Raw genomic sequence first — 16,121 nt, forward strand, 5'->3', positions numbered from 1 at the left:
AGATGGCTCAGAGAATGGTCTTGCCTGAATGCAGAGCTGAACCAGTGGACCCACGCAACCAGAGACTCTGGCATCAAGCCCTACCCACCCTCCTGTGGGCTCTGTGAGATAGCCAGGGGCTGACTAGTGAAGGTCTTTATCCGCTGAAGCAAACCTATAAGGACTAGAAGAGGTAACTGTTGCTTCAAATCCACAGATACTGATACAAGAATAACGAAAAGTCAGGGAAACATGGCATCACCAAAGAAACTAATAAAACTCTTCTAATAACCAAACCTAAGGAAATGGACATCTGTGAACTGACTGACCAAGAATTCAGAATAATCCTCTTAAAGTGGTTCAGTGAACCACAAGAAAACACAGATAGTCAGCCAAACTAAATTAGGAAAACTGTATATGAGCAGAATGAGAAATTGAACAAAGAGAGAAACCTTTAAAAAAAATAAAATAAAATCCCAAAGCTGAAGAGTACAGTGGGTGATCTGAAAAATTCAATACCTTCAAAAATAGACTCAATCAAGGAGAAGAATCTGTGAACTCAAAGGTAAGTCATTTGTAATTATAAATTCAGAGGAACAAAAAAACAATGAAAAAAAGAGTGAAAAAAGCCTCTAAGACTTATTGGAACACTATCAAGCAAAATAATGTATACATATTGAAGTCCAAGATGGAGATGATAGAAGATGGCAGAAAGTCTTTTTAAAAAATAATGGCTAAAACTCTTATCAAGTGTTGAAGGAGCTGTGGGAAAGCTCTCCAGGTCAGAGAGACTAGAGAACACATCATTTACCTTCTCTTTGGAAGTCTGGACTGGAACAGTATCCAGATACCATATTGGGTATGTCTGGTTGGTCTTGGTGGAGCTGTGACCTCAGTGAGTCCTGGATTCACAGGCCTACACCAGCCTTAGATGGCATGCAGAAGAAAAGCCACAGTTTAGAGGGGCGGGGGAACTGAGGGAATGTTCCCTCCTCTTCTGCCTTGATGGTCCAGACCAGCGCAGGGACTGGCCATTATAAGGAGCAGGTTCAGGTGCCATATTTGGAAGGTTCTGACTTCATAACTTGTGGGTCAGATCATCAGAGGGACTTTGTGACCTCAGTAAGCCCAGGGTCCTAAAGCCCACACCAGCTCCAGTTGCACTGGGGCACAGAAGATAAGCTACAGTTTAAAAGAGCCAAGGAACTGGGGAAGCACACTCTTCCCCTCCCAATTTAAAAGTCCACACTGGAGCAGGGTCTTGCTTATGGTGAGCTTGCAACCTCAGTGAATCCAGGGTCCACAAGCCCATACCAGCTGTTCTGTAGTACTTGGGCACAGAAAAAAAGTTGCAGTTTTGTGGGGGTTTTTTTGCTTTAAAAAAATGTTTTTTTTTCTTTTTTACTTCATTTGTTTCTTTATTCTCTCTGTCAAAAGTCAGAATTTAAAGGAGTAGTTAGCATATACATCCACAGTTTCAACCAGCCAACAAAGGCATCAAGCACACACAGTCTGTATAGGGGTCACTATACATGAGACAATTCATTCAACTTTAGGAAAAGTAGCAAGGCATTTCATCTAATCCATAGAAACAGACATAGAAAGTCAAGCAAAATGGGAAGACAAGAATATATGCTCCAAAAGAAATAACAAGAAAAAAACCTCAGTAAAAGAATTAAATGAAACAGAGATAGGCAATTTGTTGCATAAAGAATTTAAAGTAATGATTGTAAAGATGCTCACTAGGCTGGAGAAAAGAATGAAAGAATTTAATGAGACCTTCAATAAAGTGATAGAAAAATATCAAAAAGAATGAACCAGAACTAAAGAAGACAATAACAAATAAAAAACACATTAGAGTTAATCAATAGTAGATTAGAGGATGCAGAAGAACATATCAGTGATCCAGAAGACAGAGTAATAGAAAGCACACAAGTTGAACAGCAAAAAGAGAAAAGATTTTTTAAAAATGAGGATAGGTTAAGAGATTTTTTTGAACAACAGCAAGAAAACAAACATTCACCTTATAGGGGTCCCAGAAGAAGAAGAGAGAAAGATTTAGAATACTTAGTCCAAGATGCATAGAGAGGTCCAAACAAGATGAACTCAAGGAGGTCTACACTACAGTAAATAATAATTAAGATGTCAAGGGTTAAAGAGAGAATCCTAAAAGCAGCAAGAAGAAACAAAGTTCCCTCCATGGGAAAAACTATAAGCTGATTTTTCAGCAGAAGCTACAAACCAGAAGGGAGTGTCACGATATATTCAGAGTACTGAAAAGAAAATCCTGCAAGAGTACTCCACCTGGTAAGATTATCATTCAGATTTGAAGGAGAGGTAGTTTCCCAGACAAACAAGAGGTAAAGGAGTTTGTCAAAACTTAAAGAAGGCTTATAAGAAATAATAAAGGGACTTCTTTAGGTGAAAAAGAAATGCCATATTTAGACATAAGAAAAATATGAATAAAGAGATGTAAAATATGACATATACATGAAATGTGGAGAAGGGAATAGAAGGAGAAAAGGAAAAAAAAAAAAACAAAGAGAGCAAGAGAAGAACAAAGAATTACAAAAACAACCAGAAAACCAACTTTTTCAATGACAACAAGTACATACATATCAATAATTACGTTAAATTTAAATGGCCTAAAAAATACTTGTAAGTGGCCTAACTGCTCTAATCAAAAGACACAGAGCAGTAGAATGGATTACAAAAACAAGACCAATTTATGTGCTTCCTAAAAAAGACTTACCTCAGACTTAAAGATGCATATAGATGGAAAGTGAGGGGATGGCAAAACTTTCACCATGCAAATGGAAGGGAAAAAAAGGACAGCAAACCAATACTTAGATAAAATAGACTTTAAAACAGACTGTAATGAGACAAAGAAAGGCATTACATAATGATAAAAGGATCAATCCAACAAAAGGGTGTGACAGTTATAAATAGCTATACTCCCAATACTGGAGCACCTAAATACATAAAGCAAATATTGGTGGACATGGAGAGAGACATTACAGTAGTACAGTAATAGTAGGGGACTTAATACTCCACTTGCATCAATGGACTTTAATACTCCACTTCCACTTCAGACAGAAAATGAATAAGTGTCTTTGAATGAGACATTGGACTAGATGTTCGTAACATATATACAGAACATTCCATCCTAAAACAAAAGAACACACGTTTTTATCAAGTGCACATGGAACATTCTCCAGAATAGATCACATATTAGGCCATAAAACAAGCCTCAATAAATTTAAGAAGATTGAAATCATAGCATGCATCTTTTCTGGCTACAACAGTATGAAACTAGAAATCACAAGAGAAAAAAAGGAAAAAACACAAACACATGGAGACTAAACAACATGATACTAAACAGCCAATGGGTCAATGAAGCAATCAAAGAAGAAACCAAAAAATACATAGAGACAAATGGAAATGAAAACACAATGGCCCCAAATCTCTGGGACATTGATAGCAGTTCTAAGAGGAAAGTATACAGCAATACAGGTCTACCTCAAGAAGCAAAAAAAAAAACAAAACAAAAAACAAAAAAACCCAAAAAACAAAAACACACAGAATACCTCAAGTAAACAATCTAACCTTATGCCTAAAAAGGAACTACCAAAAAAAAAAAAAAGAACAAATATTCTCTTTTTTAAAGATTTATTTACTTTAGAGAGAGCAAGCTTGAGTGAGCATGAAGAGAGGCAGAGGAGAGAGAAACTTTAGTGGGCTCCTTGCTGAGCTCAGCCTGACGGGGGGCTTGATCCCACCACCCTGAGATCATGACCTGAGCCAAAACGAAGAGTCAGATGCTTAACTGACAGGGCTGTCCAGGGTCCCATTTTGTTTTTGTTTTTAAGATAATGGTGGCAATTTCTTAAGACAGTGATAAAATTTGCCATGTCAGTTGACTCATGGATGATTTCTCTGTAGCATGTGATGCTGTTTGGTAGCATTTTACCCATAGTAGAAATTCTTTCAAAATTGTAGTCATCCTCTCAAACCCTGCCACTGCTTTATCAACTAAGTTTATCTCATAGTCTACATCCGTTGTTGTCATTTCAACAGTCTTCACAACATCTGCACCAGGAGTAATTTGTTTCTTTTTTTTTGTTTAATGGAGTAGTTTCTTTCTTTCTTAAGAACCACTCTTTCCTCATCCATAAGAATAGAGAGATTGGATGAATACTCCTCATCCATTCAAGTTTTATCACGAGATTGCAGCAATCCAGTTACATCTTCAGACTCTACTTGTAATTCTAGTTCTCTTGCTGTTCCCCTCACATCTGCACTTAACTTCCTCCCCTGGAGTCTTGGGCCCTCAAAGTCATCTATGAGGGTTGGATACGACTTCCTCTAAACTCCTGTTAATGTTGATATTTTTTTTATCTCTTCCCATGAATCATAAATGTTCTTATGGCATCTAGAATGGTGAATCCATCCTAGAAAGTTCTCTATATACTTAGCCCAGATCTATCCAAGGAATTACTGTCTTTGACAGTGGTAGCCTTATGAAATATATAGTTCTTAAATAGTAAGACTCAAAAGTCAAAATTACAGTTGACCCTTGAACAACATGGGTTTGAACTTTGTAGGCCCACTTATACATGGATTTTTTTTTTCAATAAATGTAGCATAGTACTGTGTATTTTCTCTTCCTTATGATTCTGTTAACATTTTCTCTAACTGTATTGTAAGAATACAGTATATAACATGTATAGTGGAAAATATGTGTTAATCAACTGTTTCTGTTACTGGTAAAGGCTTTCTGTCAGCAGTAGGCTATGAGCCGTTAAGTTTTGGGGGAGTCAGAAGCTAATGCATAGATTTTTAGCTACATGAACAGTTGTTGCCCTAAGCCCACATTGTTTAAGTGTCGTCTATACTCCATGATCCATGGACTACAGAATGGATACTCTGATAGCAGGCAGGAAGACAGCATTTATCTTGTACATCTCTGTCAGAGCTTATAGGTGCCCAGATGCATTGTCTGCAGTAATTGGAAAGAAGTAGGTCTTTTTTCTGAGTAGGTTTCAACAGTGGGTTTAAAATACTCAGTAAATCATGCTGCAAACAGATGTGCCGTCATCCAGGCTTTCCTGTTCCATTTATGGAGCACAGACAGGGTAGATTTAGCATAATTCTTAAGGACTTTAGGATTTTTAGAATGGTAAATGACCATTGGCTTCAACTTCAAGTCACCAGTTGTATAATCTCTTAACAAGAGTCATCATGTCCTTTGAAACTTTGAAGCCAGGCATTGATTTCTTTTTAGTTATGAAAGTCCTAACTGGCATCTTCTTCTACTAGAAGGCTATTTTGACTACCTTGAGAATCTGTTGTTTAGCATATCCATGTTTATTAATGATTTTATCTAGATCTTCTGGGTAACTTGGGGCAGCTCTACATCAGCAGTTGCTGCTTCATCTTACACTTTTATTTTATGTTTAAGCTTCTTCCCTTAAACCTCATGACCAACCTCAGCTAGTTTCCAACTTTTCTTGTATAGCTTCCTCACCTCTCTCAGCCTTCATAGAATAGAAGAATTAGAGACTTGCCCTAGATTAGGCTTTGGCTTAAGGGAGTGTTGTGGCTGTTTGATCTTCTGTCCACAGAACTGAAACTACTCCCCATCAGCAATAAGGCTGTTTCACTTTCTTATCATTTGTGTGTTCAGTGGAGTAGTACTTCTAATTTAAAGGTTCAAGAACTTTTCTTTTGCAGTCACAGCTGGGCTGTCTGGCAGAAGAGCCTAGTTTTTGGCCTGTCTCAGCTTTACACATGCCTTCCTCACTAAGCTTAATCATTTCTAGCTTTTGATGTAAAAGATATGGAACTCTTCCTTTCATTTGAACATGTCGAGGCTATTGTAGGGTTAGTAACTGGCCTAATTTAAATACCATTGTGTCTCGGAGAAATAGGGAAACCCTAGGAGATGAGAGAGAGAGAGAGAGAGAGAGAGAGAGAGAGAGAGGGTAACAGCTGGTCAGTAGAGCAGTCACACAATGTTTATCGAGTTTACTGTTTTATATGTGTGTGTTTGATACCTTAAAAAAGTTACAGTACTAACATCACAGATCACTGATCATAGATCACCATAACAAATATAATAATGAAAAAATTTGAAATGCCATGAGAATTACCAAATGTGACCCAGAGACATGAAGTGAACCAATGCTGTTGGAAAAATGGCACCAATAGACTTGCTCAAAGCAGGGCTGTCACAAACCTTTAATTTGTACTAGAGACAATATCTGTGAAGTGCAGTAAAATGAAACATTTAAAACAAGATATTCCTGTATCTCCTGTTTTGTTTTATAAATACCAGTAAGCACATAATACATATATTCTTATTCGACCTTCTTTCTTATACAGAAGGCAGTAGGCTGTGTACGTTTTTTTTGTACCATCTTTTTTTCTTAACAATATATCTTGGAAATCACTCTGTATCAGTTCACAGAAATTTTTAATTCCTTTAAAAATATTTGTATAGCTCCATTGTTTGTGTATGCCATTATTTATTCAATCAATTCTTTATTGATGGACATTTGTGTTATTTACAATATTTTGTTATGGCAAGTGATGCTATAGTGAGTAACTTTGGTGCATATATTGTTTAGTTTTGATGGAGGTGTATCTTTAGGAAAGACTCCCTAAAGTACAATTGCTGGGTAAATTATAAAGGCATATATAATTTTGGTTTTGCAAAATTATCTTCCATAAGATTTGTATCATTTTCCAATTTTAACAGCACTATATGAGACTGGTTATTTTTCCACAACCTGATGAATAGAGTATATTGTCAAGCTTTTATACTTTTTAGTGTAGTTTTATGTTTTTAAATTATGCATAAAATTGAACATTTGTTTTCCATTTGTTAAAGGACCGTATGCTTTTTCTTCCCATGAGCTGTCCATGTCTTTTGTTTATTTTTGTGTTTTGGTCTTTTTCTTAAGTCTTAAAGGTTGTTTATATGTTAGGGAGAGTAGTGCTTGGTGGTATAAGTTGAATGTTTTTCTCCTAGTTTTTATGTGACTTTGACTGTATTTATTGTGTATTTTACCTCATATTTTTAAAAATGCAGTTGAATTTGTGAACTTTTGTATTGGTGAGAAATGCTTTTCTTGCTCTAAGATGATAAAGGAATTCTCTCATGTTCTCTTCAGTAATTGAGTATGGTTCCTTTCTTTTGAGCTGTGTTTCTTTTGGAGTTTATTCTATTACAGTAGTCACTCCTTATCCACGGGGATATATTCCAAGACCACCAGTGGTTGCTTGACACCCAGATAGTACCAAACCCTATGTATATTTTGTTTTTTCCTATTACCTACATACCTATGATAAAGTTTAATTTACAAATTAGGCACAGTAAGAGATTAACAATAATAAACAATTATAATATGATAAAAGTTTTGTGAATGCTCTTTTTCTCTCAAAATATGTTATTTACTATACTCACCCTTCCTATGATGTAAGATGATAAATTGCCTATGTAATGAGATGAAGTGAGGTGAATGCTATAGGCATTGTAATGTAGTGTGAAGCTACTATTGACCTTCTGATGATATATCATCTACTTCTGGACCATGGTTAACTGTGGGAAGTGAAACCACAGATAAGGGGGACCTATAGATTTTTCAGTTTTATCTTTTTTTCATAGTGGCAATCTGTAGTCACAGTTTCATTTATTAAAAGTGTTTTTTTTTTTTACAACAAATGAAAAATTTTCTTCAGCTTTTATCTTTACTTTTTTCTCCATTAAAAAAAAAAGATTTATTTATTTCAGAGAGAAAGCAAAGGGAGGGACAGAGGAGAGAGGCAAGCCGACTCCACTGAGCACAGAGCCTGATTCCATCACGATCCTGTGACCCTGAGATCACAACCTGAGCTGAAATCAAGAGTTGGAAGCTCCACCCACTGAGCCACCCAGGGCACTCCTTTTTTAAGTTGATTGGTCTTATTCATGAAAAGGGATATTTTTCTATTTCTTTAAGTCTATTTTTGGGCCTCCAAGAGTGTTTTGAACATTTTCCCATACATAATTTGAATATATATTTTAAAAATATCTTTGTTCCAATATGGTTTATATAGCATCCCATTTAAAGTGCAAGTCCGTGATTTTTAGTATATCCACAGAACTGTGCAATTAATACCAATATCTAATTTCAGAAAATTTTCATCACCCCAGAAAGAAACCCTGTATGCATTAGCAGTCACTCCCAAATTTTCTCCAACCCCCTCATCATCCCTTAGTTCTAAGCAACCACTAATGCAATAGTGTACCTTCTGTTTCTATAGACTTTCCTATTCTGGAAATTTCATATAAATGGGATCATATAATATGTGGTCTTTTATGACTGGTTTCTTTTACTTTGCATAATGTTTTCCAGGTTCGTCTATGGCATAATATGTATTTTTTTTTTCTATTTTGGAAAACTTTAAAAAATTGAGTATAGTTGATGTTACATTAGTTTCAGGTATTAACAACTCTATACTTTTGTTATGCTCATCATAAATGTAGCTACCATCTGTCACCATGTAGCCACCATCTGTCACTTCATGTAAATGAAATTGTAGGGTATTCATCTTTCTCTGACTTATTTCACTTAGTGTAATGCAGTCTAGGTCTGTCCATGTTGTGACAAATGGCAAGATCTCATACTTTTTTTCCTCATAATATTTCATTGTATATCTATAGCATATCTTCTTTATCCATTCATCTGTTACTGGACACTTGGGGTACTTCTGTATCTTGACTATTGTAAAATAGTGCTGCAGTAAAGCATGTATCAGTTCTTAAGTCCTTTATATTGCAGAATAATACTCCATTGTATGAATATACTTCATCTCTATTCATCCATTCATCAATTAAGGACATTTGGTATGTTTTTTATTTTTGGCTATTATAAATAATGCTTCTGTGAACATTCATGTCCAAGTTTTTGCATGGACATATGTTTCAAATTCTCTTGGGTATATCCCTAGGAGTAGAATTGCTGGATTATATGGTAACTTTATTTTTGACATTTTGAGAGTTTCCAAATTCCTCAAAAGCATCTGGATAATATTACATTTCTATCAGCAATGTACATGGATTCCTATCCTTCACATCTCCAATGCTTGTTTTTATTTATCTTTTTGAAAATATCCTTATGAGTATGTAGCTCTTTCTCATTATAGTCTGGACTTGCATTTTCTTAATAGCTAATTATGTTGAGCATCTTTTCATGTGTTTATTGGTTATATGATTATCTTAGAAAAATATTCAGATCCTCTGCCATTTAAGTTTTTTTTTTTAATTAAAGTAATTAAGTGTTCTTTATATATTTTGGATACAAATCTTATATAGGATTTGGAAATATTTTCTTCTGTAGGTTGTCTTTTCATGTTCTTTGATGTTAATTGTGGGTTTTCTGAATCTGCTGTGTAACTCAGTGTCACAAGGATGCACTCATGTTTTCTTCTAAGAATTTTATAGTTTTATCTTACATTGATGCATATGATCCACTTGGACTTTTATGACTGATTTAAGATGGAAATCTAACTTCATTCCTTTGCATGTACATATCCAGGTTGTTGTTGAAAATCCATCAATTTTCTTGTCATCCTTGTCGAAAATTAATTGAGGGCAGCCCGGGTGGCACAGCGGTTTAGCGCCGCCTTCGGCCCAGGTTGTGATCCTGGAGACCCAGGATCGAGTCCCACGTCGGACTCCCTGTGTGGAGCCTGCATCTCCCTCTGCCTGTGTCTCTGCCTCTCTCTCTCTCTTTCTTTCATGAATAAATAAATAAAATCTTAAAAAAAAAAAAAAAAGAAAATCAATTGACCATAAATGTGAGGGTTTATTTCTGGGCTTTCAGTGTATTTATGCTTATGCTGATACTGTACTGTTTTGATCACTATAGCTTGGTAGTAAGCTTTGCAATCAGGAAATGTGAACCCTCCCACTTTGTTTTCTTTGAAAAAATTTTTGGCTGTTCTGGGTCACTTGCATCTGCTTATAAATTTTAGGATCATCTTCCCAGTTTCTGCAAAGAAGCCAGCTGAATTTTGATAGGGATTGTACACAATTGGTAGGTCAATTTGGGAAATATTGTCATCCTAACAAGATTAAGTCTTCCAGTTGATGCACATAGGCTTTTTTTTTCATTTATTTAGATCTTTAATATCTCAATTTTTAGTTTTCAGAGTACAAGTTTTATGTTTTTTTGTTAACCTTATATTAAGCATTTTATTCTTGTTGATGCTATCATAAATGGATTTTTTTCTTAATCACATTTAGGGGTTTATTAAAGTATATAGAAAAACTTATTTTTATTTTATTTTTTTTTTTAATTTTTATTTATTTATGATAGAGAGAGAGAGAGGCAGAGACACAGGCAGAGGGAGAAGCAGGCTCCATGCACCGGGAGCCTGACGTGGGATTCGATCCCGGGTCTCCAGGATCGCGCCCTGGGCCAAAGGCAGGCGCCAAACCGCTGCGCCACCCAGGGATCCCGAAAAACTTATTTTTTTATATTGATCTTGTATCCTGTAACCTATTAAACCTGTTCACCAGTTTTAATAGTATTTTTGTGAGTTCCTCAGGATTTTCTACATACAGGATCATGCTAGATGCAGTTTTGCTTCTTCCTTTCCAGTCTGGATGTCTTTTATTGATTTTTTTTTCTTTTTCCTAATTAACCTGGTTAGAATCTCCAATAAAATATGGAATAGATGGGACACCTGGGTAGCTCAGCGGTTGAGTGTCTGCCTTTGGGTCAGGGCGTGATCCCGATTCTGGGATCGAGTGCCATATCAGGCTCCCTGTGAGGAGCCTGCTTCTTCTTCTGTGTCTCTGCCTCTCTCTTTGTCTCTCATAAATAAATAAATAAAATCATTAAAAAGAATATGGAATAGAGGTAGCAACAGCAGACATCTTTGTCTTGTTCCTTATTTGGAGGCTAAAGTATTGAGTCTTTCACTGTCAATCTTGGTGTTAGTTGTGAGTTTTTTGCAGACGGGCTTTATCAGGTTGAGGAAGTTCCTTTCTATTACTAGTTTATTGAATATTTTTATAATGAGTGGTTGTCAAGATTTTTTCAAGTGCTGTTTTTGCATCTGTTGAGATCATCATGTGGTTTTGTCCATTTTATTGGTACAGTGTATTACATTAATTGATTTTTAAATATGAATCTTGGATTTTCTGGGTAAATCCCACTTGATCATTTGTATAATACTATTTATGTGTTAGATTTGGTTTGCTAATATTTTACTGAGGATTATTGTATATGTTTATTAAATATATTGGTCTGTATTTCTCTTTTCTCATGATGACTTTGTGTGGTTCTGAGAAAGAATTTATGAAAGATTGCTGTTATTTCTTATTTAAACATTTGTTAGATTTCACCAGTCAAACCACTAGGGCCTGGACTTTTTTTTGGAGTAAATTTATTACCAATTCAATGTCCTTACTTATAATAGGTCTATTCATATCTCCTGTTTTTTCCTGAATCAATTTTGGTAGTTTGTGTATTTCCAGCCATGTGTTCATTTCATCTAGATTAGCTAATTTGTTGGTATTCAATTAACATTACTTCCTTGTAGTCCTCCCTTTTTTTCCCTCTGTGCCTTAAGTAGACGTGTCCCTTCTTCCATTTCTGACTTTAGTAATTTAAGTCTTCTTTTCATTTCTGGATCAATCTAGCTAAAGGTTTTTCAGTTTTGTTGATCTTTTCAAAGCACTGTTAAAACAAGGAGGCCATTAGGTTGAGGTGGCTCTACTGCCTTGATAGTTTACATAAGCAAACCAGTACTTAAGCCAGAGGCAGTGCACTGGAATCCATGCCAGATGAGGCAAGTGCTTATGCTGTAACCAATCAAATTGCTTTGTTTTGTTCAGCATCTTTTCTATAAAAATTTTGCTCCTATCTCCTATTAGTGGAGGACTTCTAATCACCCTTGATTTGGCACTGCCCAATTCAAATCATTGTATGCTGAAATAAACTCTTAAAAAATTTTATGTGCTTCAGTTTGCCTTTTACCAGAACCAATTTTTGTTTAGTTGATTTTTCTGTATTATTTTTGACTTTCTACTAGATTAATTTCTGCTCTTTATTGTTTACTTCCTTCTTCCTTTGGTTTTGCTTTATCCTTCTACTTGCAAGTGTCTTAATATGGAAGATTAGGGTATTGATTTGAGACCTTATGTTTTTTTTTTTTTAATATAGACATTTGTACATTTTCCTGAAAATACTTTCACTGCACCCTGTAAATTTGGTATATAATGTTTTCATTTGTTATATTCACTCATTTCAAGGCATTTTGCAATTTCTTTTTAAGATTTTATTATTCCTGAAAGACACACACACACATACACACAGAGGCAGAGACACAGGCAGAGGGGGAAGCAGGCTCCATGCCAGAAGCCTGATGCAGGACTCGATCCTGGGTCTCCAGGATCACGCCCTGGGCCGAAGGCAGGTGCCAAACCATTGAGCCACCTAGGGATCCCCTATTTTGCAATTTCTATTATGATTTTTCCTTGGCCCATTGTTATTTAGCAGTTTCTTGTTTGATTCTCACATTGTGAATTTTCAAAATTTTTTGTCATTTGTTTCTAATTTCATTCCATTGTCAGGAAACATATATTGTTTAATTTCAATACTTATAGACACACACACACGTACATGTATATATAAGTATACACAAGTGTATATTAAGCAATCTCTATACCAAATATGAGGCTTAAACCTGCAACCCTGAAATCAAGAGTTGTATATTCCTGATTGAGCCAGCCAGGCTGACTCAGCCAGCCAGACACCTTTATACTTTTATATACTGAGACTTGTTTTATGGCTGGTATATGGTGGGTCTATGCTGGAGAATGTTCTGTGTGTATTTAAGAAGAATGTGCACTCTTCTCCTGTTGGATGGATGTCTGTTAGGTCTAGTTGATTCAGAATGTTGTCTTAGAAGACTAAGTTGCTCTGCTTAGTTCTATCCATTTTTGAAAGTTAGGGTATTTAAATCTTCAACTATTATTTTTGAATTGTCTGTTTCTCTCTTCATTTTTGTCAAGTTTTGTTCATGTATTTTAGCATCCTGTGTATATTTGTAGTTGTTTATATATACTTGATAGACTGATCCTTTTATCATTAAAGAGTATTACTTTTATTTTTATTAACGTTTTTTAACAGTCTATTTTATGTGATAGTAGTATGGCCACTCCAGCTTTATTATGGTTGTGTTTTGCATATTTTCCTTTTCCTTTTGACCTTTTTGTGTTTTTGTATCTATATTGTATCTCCTACAGAGAACATATAATTGGATTCTGGTTTTTTATGCAGTCTGTTAATCTACCTTTGGTTATTTAATCCATTCACATTTAATGTTAGTAATGCAGTTGGAGTAACATCTATATTTTGTCTTTTTATTTTCTATATATCTTATGTCCTTTTTGTTCTCTTGTACTTCCTTTACTGATTTCTTTTAAGTTAAGTGAATATGCCCTACTATAACATTTTAATTTCTTTATTTAATTTTTCTCTATTTTTTTGGAAGTATTCCCAGTGGCTACTCAAGGAGATGCAATACAGTTTAAAATTTATACTAACTTAACTCCAGTGAGATATAGAAACATTGGTTTTGTATAGTCCTATTCTTTTTTTTGTGCTATTATTGTTATATATGTACATATATTTGTTACAAAACCTAATAGTACATTGTTATTATTTATGTAATTTTATGTCTTTAAAGAAGATAAGGAGAGAGAAATGTTTGTTTATAGAGTTTGTTACATTAAAATTCTTAAGATTTGTGTTTTTCTTTATTTGTTCCTTGGATTTTAGTTACTATCTCTTGTCATTTCCTTCTCTAACACAGCTTTACTCCATTAACTCTAAAGAGAGGAGAGAGAACTTTAAGTAAAAAATGAATTTATTCAGGAATAGCAGAGGAATTACAATTTGAGACAAGGAAGCTATGGTGAACCATAAGCAAGTCTAAAGAGGGAAAGTCAGCTTTTATTAGATTTTAGGAAGAAATTAGGGAGCATTGTTTGAACAAAAGTTTATTGGTGAAGAATAAGAGTTTAAGGTTGTGGTGGATTCTGATTGGCTGCCAATAGTTTTTAGTGTGTTGTTGCTAGAGCAGGGACGGGTTTTCCTTTTTTTAAAGGAAGGAGATAAAATTCCTATGTGAAAAGTGCTCTCCTGTGTTGAAATAATTCTTCCTTCTTCCTGCTGGTTATGTAGGCTCTAAAGAGTGGTGTGTGCATGAGTTCTTCTCCCTCAGGGCTTCCTTTCTCTGTGAAAAGGAAGTTTCCTTTTTTATTTATGTTCACAACTCCCACCTGTCACCTTTGGTCTATTATTGTCAAATGTGTTACACTTTTATATGTTATATACATGTTTTATACAGTTGCTTTTTAAATCAGTCAAGAGAAGAAAGAGGGAGAAATATGCAGTAATACTATCTTTATAAGTATCTACATAATTACTTTTATTGACACTGTTTTCTTTTCGTGTGTGTGTGTGTGTGTGTGTGTGGAATTAAAATACTGTTTAGAGTCACTGTTTTTCAACCTGAAAAATTTTCTTTAGTATTTCTTAAAAAGCTAGTCTGCTAGAAAAGAATTTTTTTAGTTTTTGTTTATCTGAGAATGTTTCATTGTGCCTTTATTTTATTTTATTTTATTTTTTTTAAAATTTTTTTTTAATTTTTATTTATTTATGATAGTCACAGAGAGAGAGAGAGAGGCAGAGACATAGGCAGAGGGAGAAGCAGGCTCCATGCACCGGGAGCCTGATGTGGGATTCGATCCCGAGTCTCCAGGATCGCGCCCTGGGCCAAAGACAAACGCCAAACCGCTGCGCCACCCAGGGATCCCTGTGCCTTTATTTTAAAAAAGATAGTTTCCTTTAGGTAATATTGGTTGCCAGAGTTTTTTTTTTTCTTTCAGCAGTTAGAATATGTCATTTTACTGCCTTCTAGACTTAATTGCTCTTAATCTTATTGGGTTTTCCTTGTATACGATGTTTTTTTCTGCTGTGGCTTTCAAGATTTCTTTTTTGTTTTTATACAATTAGAGTATGATGCCTCTGAGTATGGATCTTTTTGTGTGTATCCTATTTGGGGTTCACCTACTCTCTCAGATGTGTAAGTTAATGTTTTTCATCAAATTTGACAAGTTTTTAGCATTCTTCAAATGTTATTTTCAGTTATTTTCTATCTTCTTCTGGTATTCTTGATATGTATTGTTGCACATAATAGTTTCCACGTTTTTCTGAGGCTCTGTTAATTTTTCCTCCCCCCTTTTTTTCTGCCCTCTGATTGCATAGCCTCTATTGATATATCTTCATGTTTGCTCATTCTTCTGTCAACTTGCATCTAGTGTTGAGCCCTATATAGTGAATTATTTTAGTTATTGTACTCTTTACCTTCAGGGTTTCCACTCTTTTTTTTTTTTTTCATTTCTTTCTCTTTATTCTTAGTCTCTACTTGATGAGACATTGACATCATACTTTACTTCATTTAGCAAGATTTTCTTTTGTGCTTTGACCATGTTTGTCTACTTTGAAGTCTTTGACATTCCCAACATCTGGAAAGTGCTGAAGGTATTTCTTTTACATTCTTTTTCCCTTTTGTTTGGGACATACTTTCCTGTTTCTTTGCATGTCTCATAGTTTTTATTGTTGTTGTTGAGCCTGGGATATTTTAGATAATATAGCAGTTGTGAATATTGATTCCTCCTTTCCTTTCCTTCCCTTCTTTCTTTTCTCCTGATTCTTTCTTGGAAATCATAGAACATACTTAGGATTGTATTTAGCATCAGAATATTGAGATTGAAAGTGTCTGTAGGGGCGCTTGGGTGACTCATTCGGTTAAGTGTCTGTCTTTGGCTTAGGTCATAATCCCAGCATCCTGGGATCAAGCCCCAGGTTGGACTTCTGGCTCAGTGGGGAATCTTCCTTCTCCCTCTCCCTCTGCTGTTCCCCCTGCTTGTGCTTCCTTTCTCTCTCTGCCAAATAAATAAAATCTTTGAAAAAATAAAAGTGTATGTGATTAAAATTCTTGGAATCTGTAATATCCAGTTTGTATCCTCAATTATCTCTTTTCTTTTGGTTATGAGTTGTTTGTGAATAAATGAAATT

At 35.1% G+C, this 16,121-nt stretch overlaps 1 protein-coding gene across 2 annotated transcripts in view; it reads left to right on the forward strand.

Annotated features, from left to right (window-relative positions):
• POLQ (DNA polymerase theta) overlaps nt 1–16,121 on the forward strand; it is a 129,928-nt gene that overhangs the window by 32,670 nt on the left and 81,137 nt on the right. The window lies entirely within an intron of this gene.

This window comes from Vulpes lagopus, chromosome 1, assembly GCF_018345385.1.
Source record: "Vulpes lagopus strain Blue_001 chromosome 1, ASM1834538v1, whole genome shotgun sequence".
NCBI lineage: Eukaryota > Metazoa > Chordata > Mammalia > Carnivora > Canidae > Vulpes > Vulpes lagopus.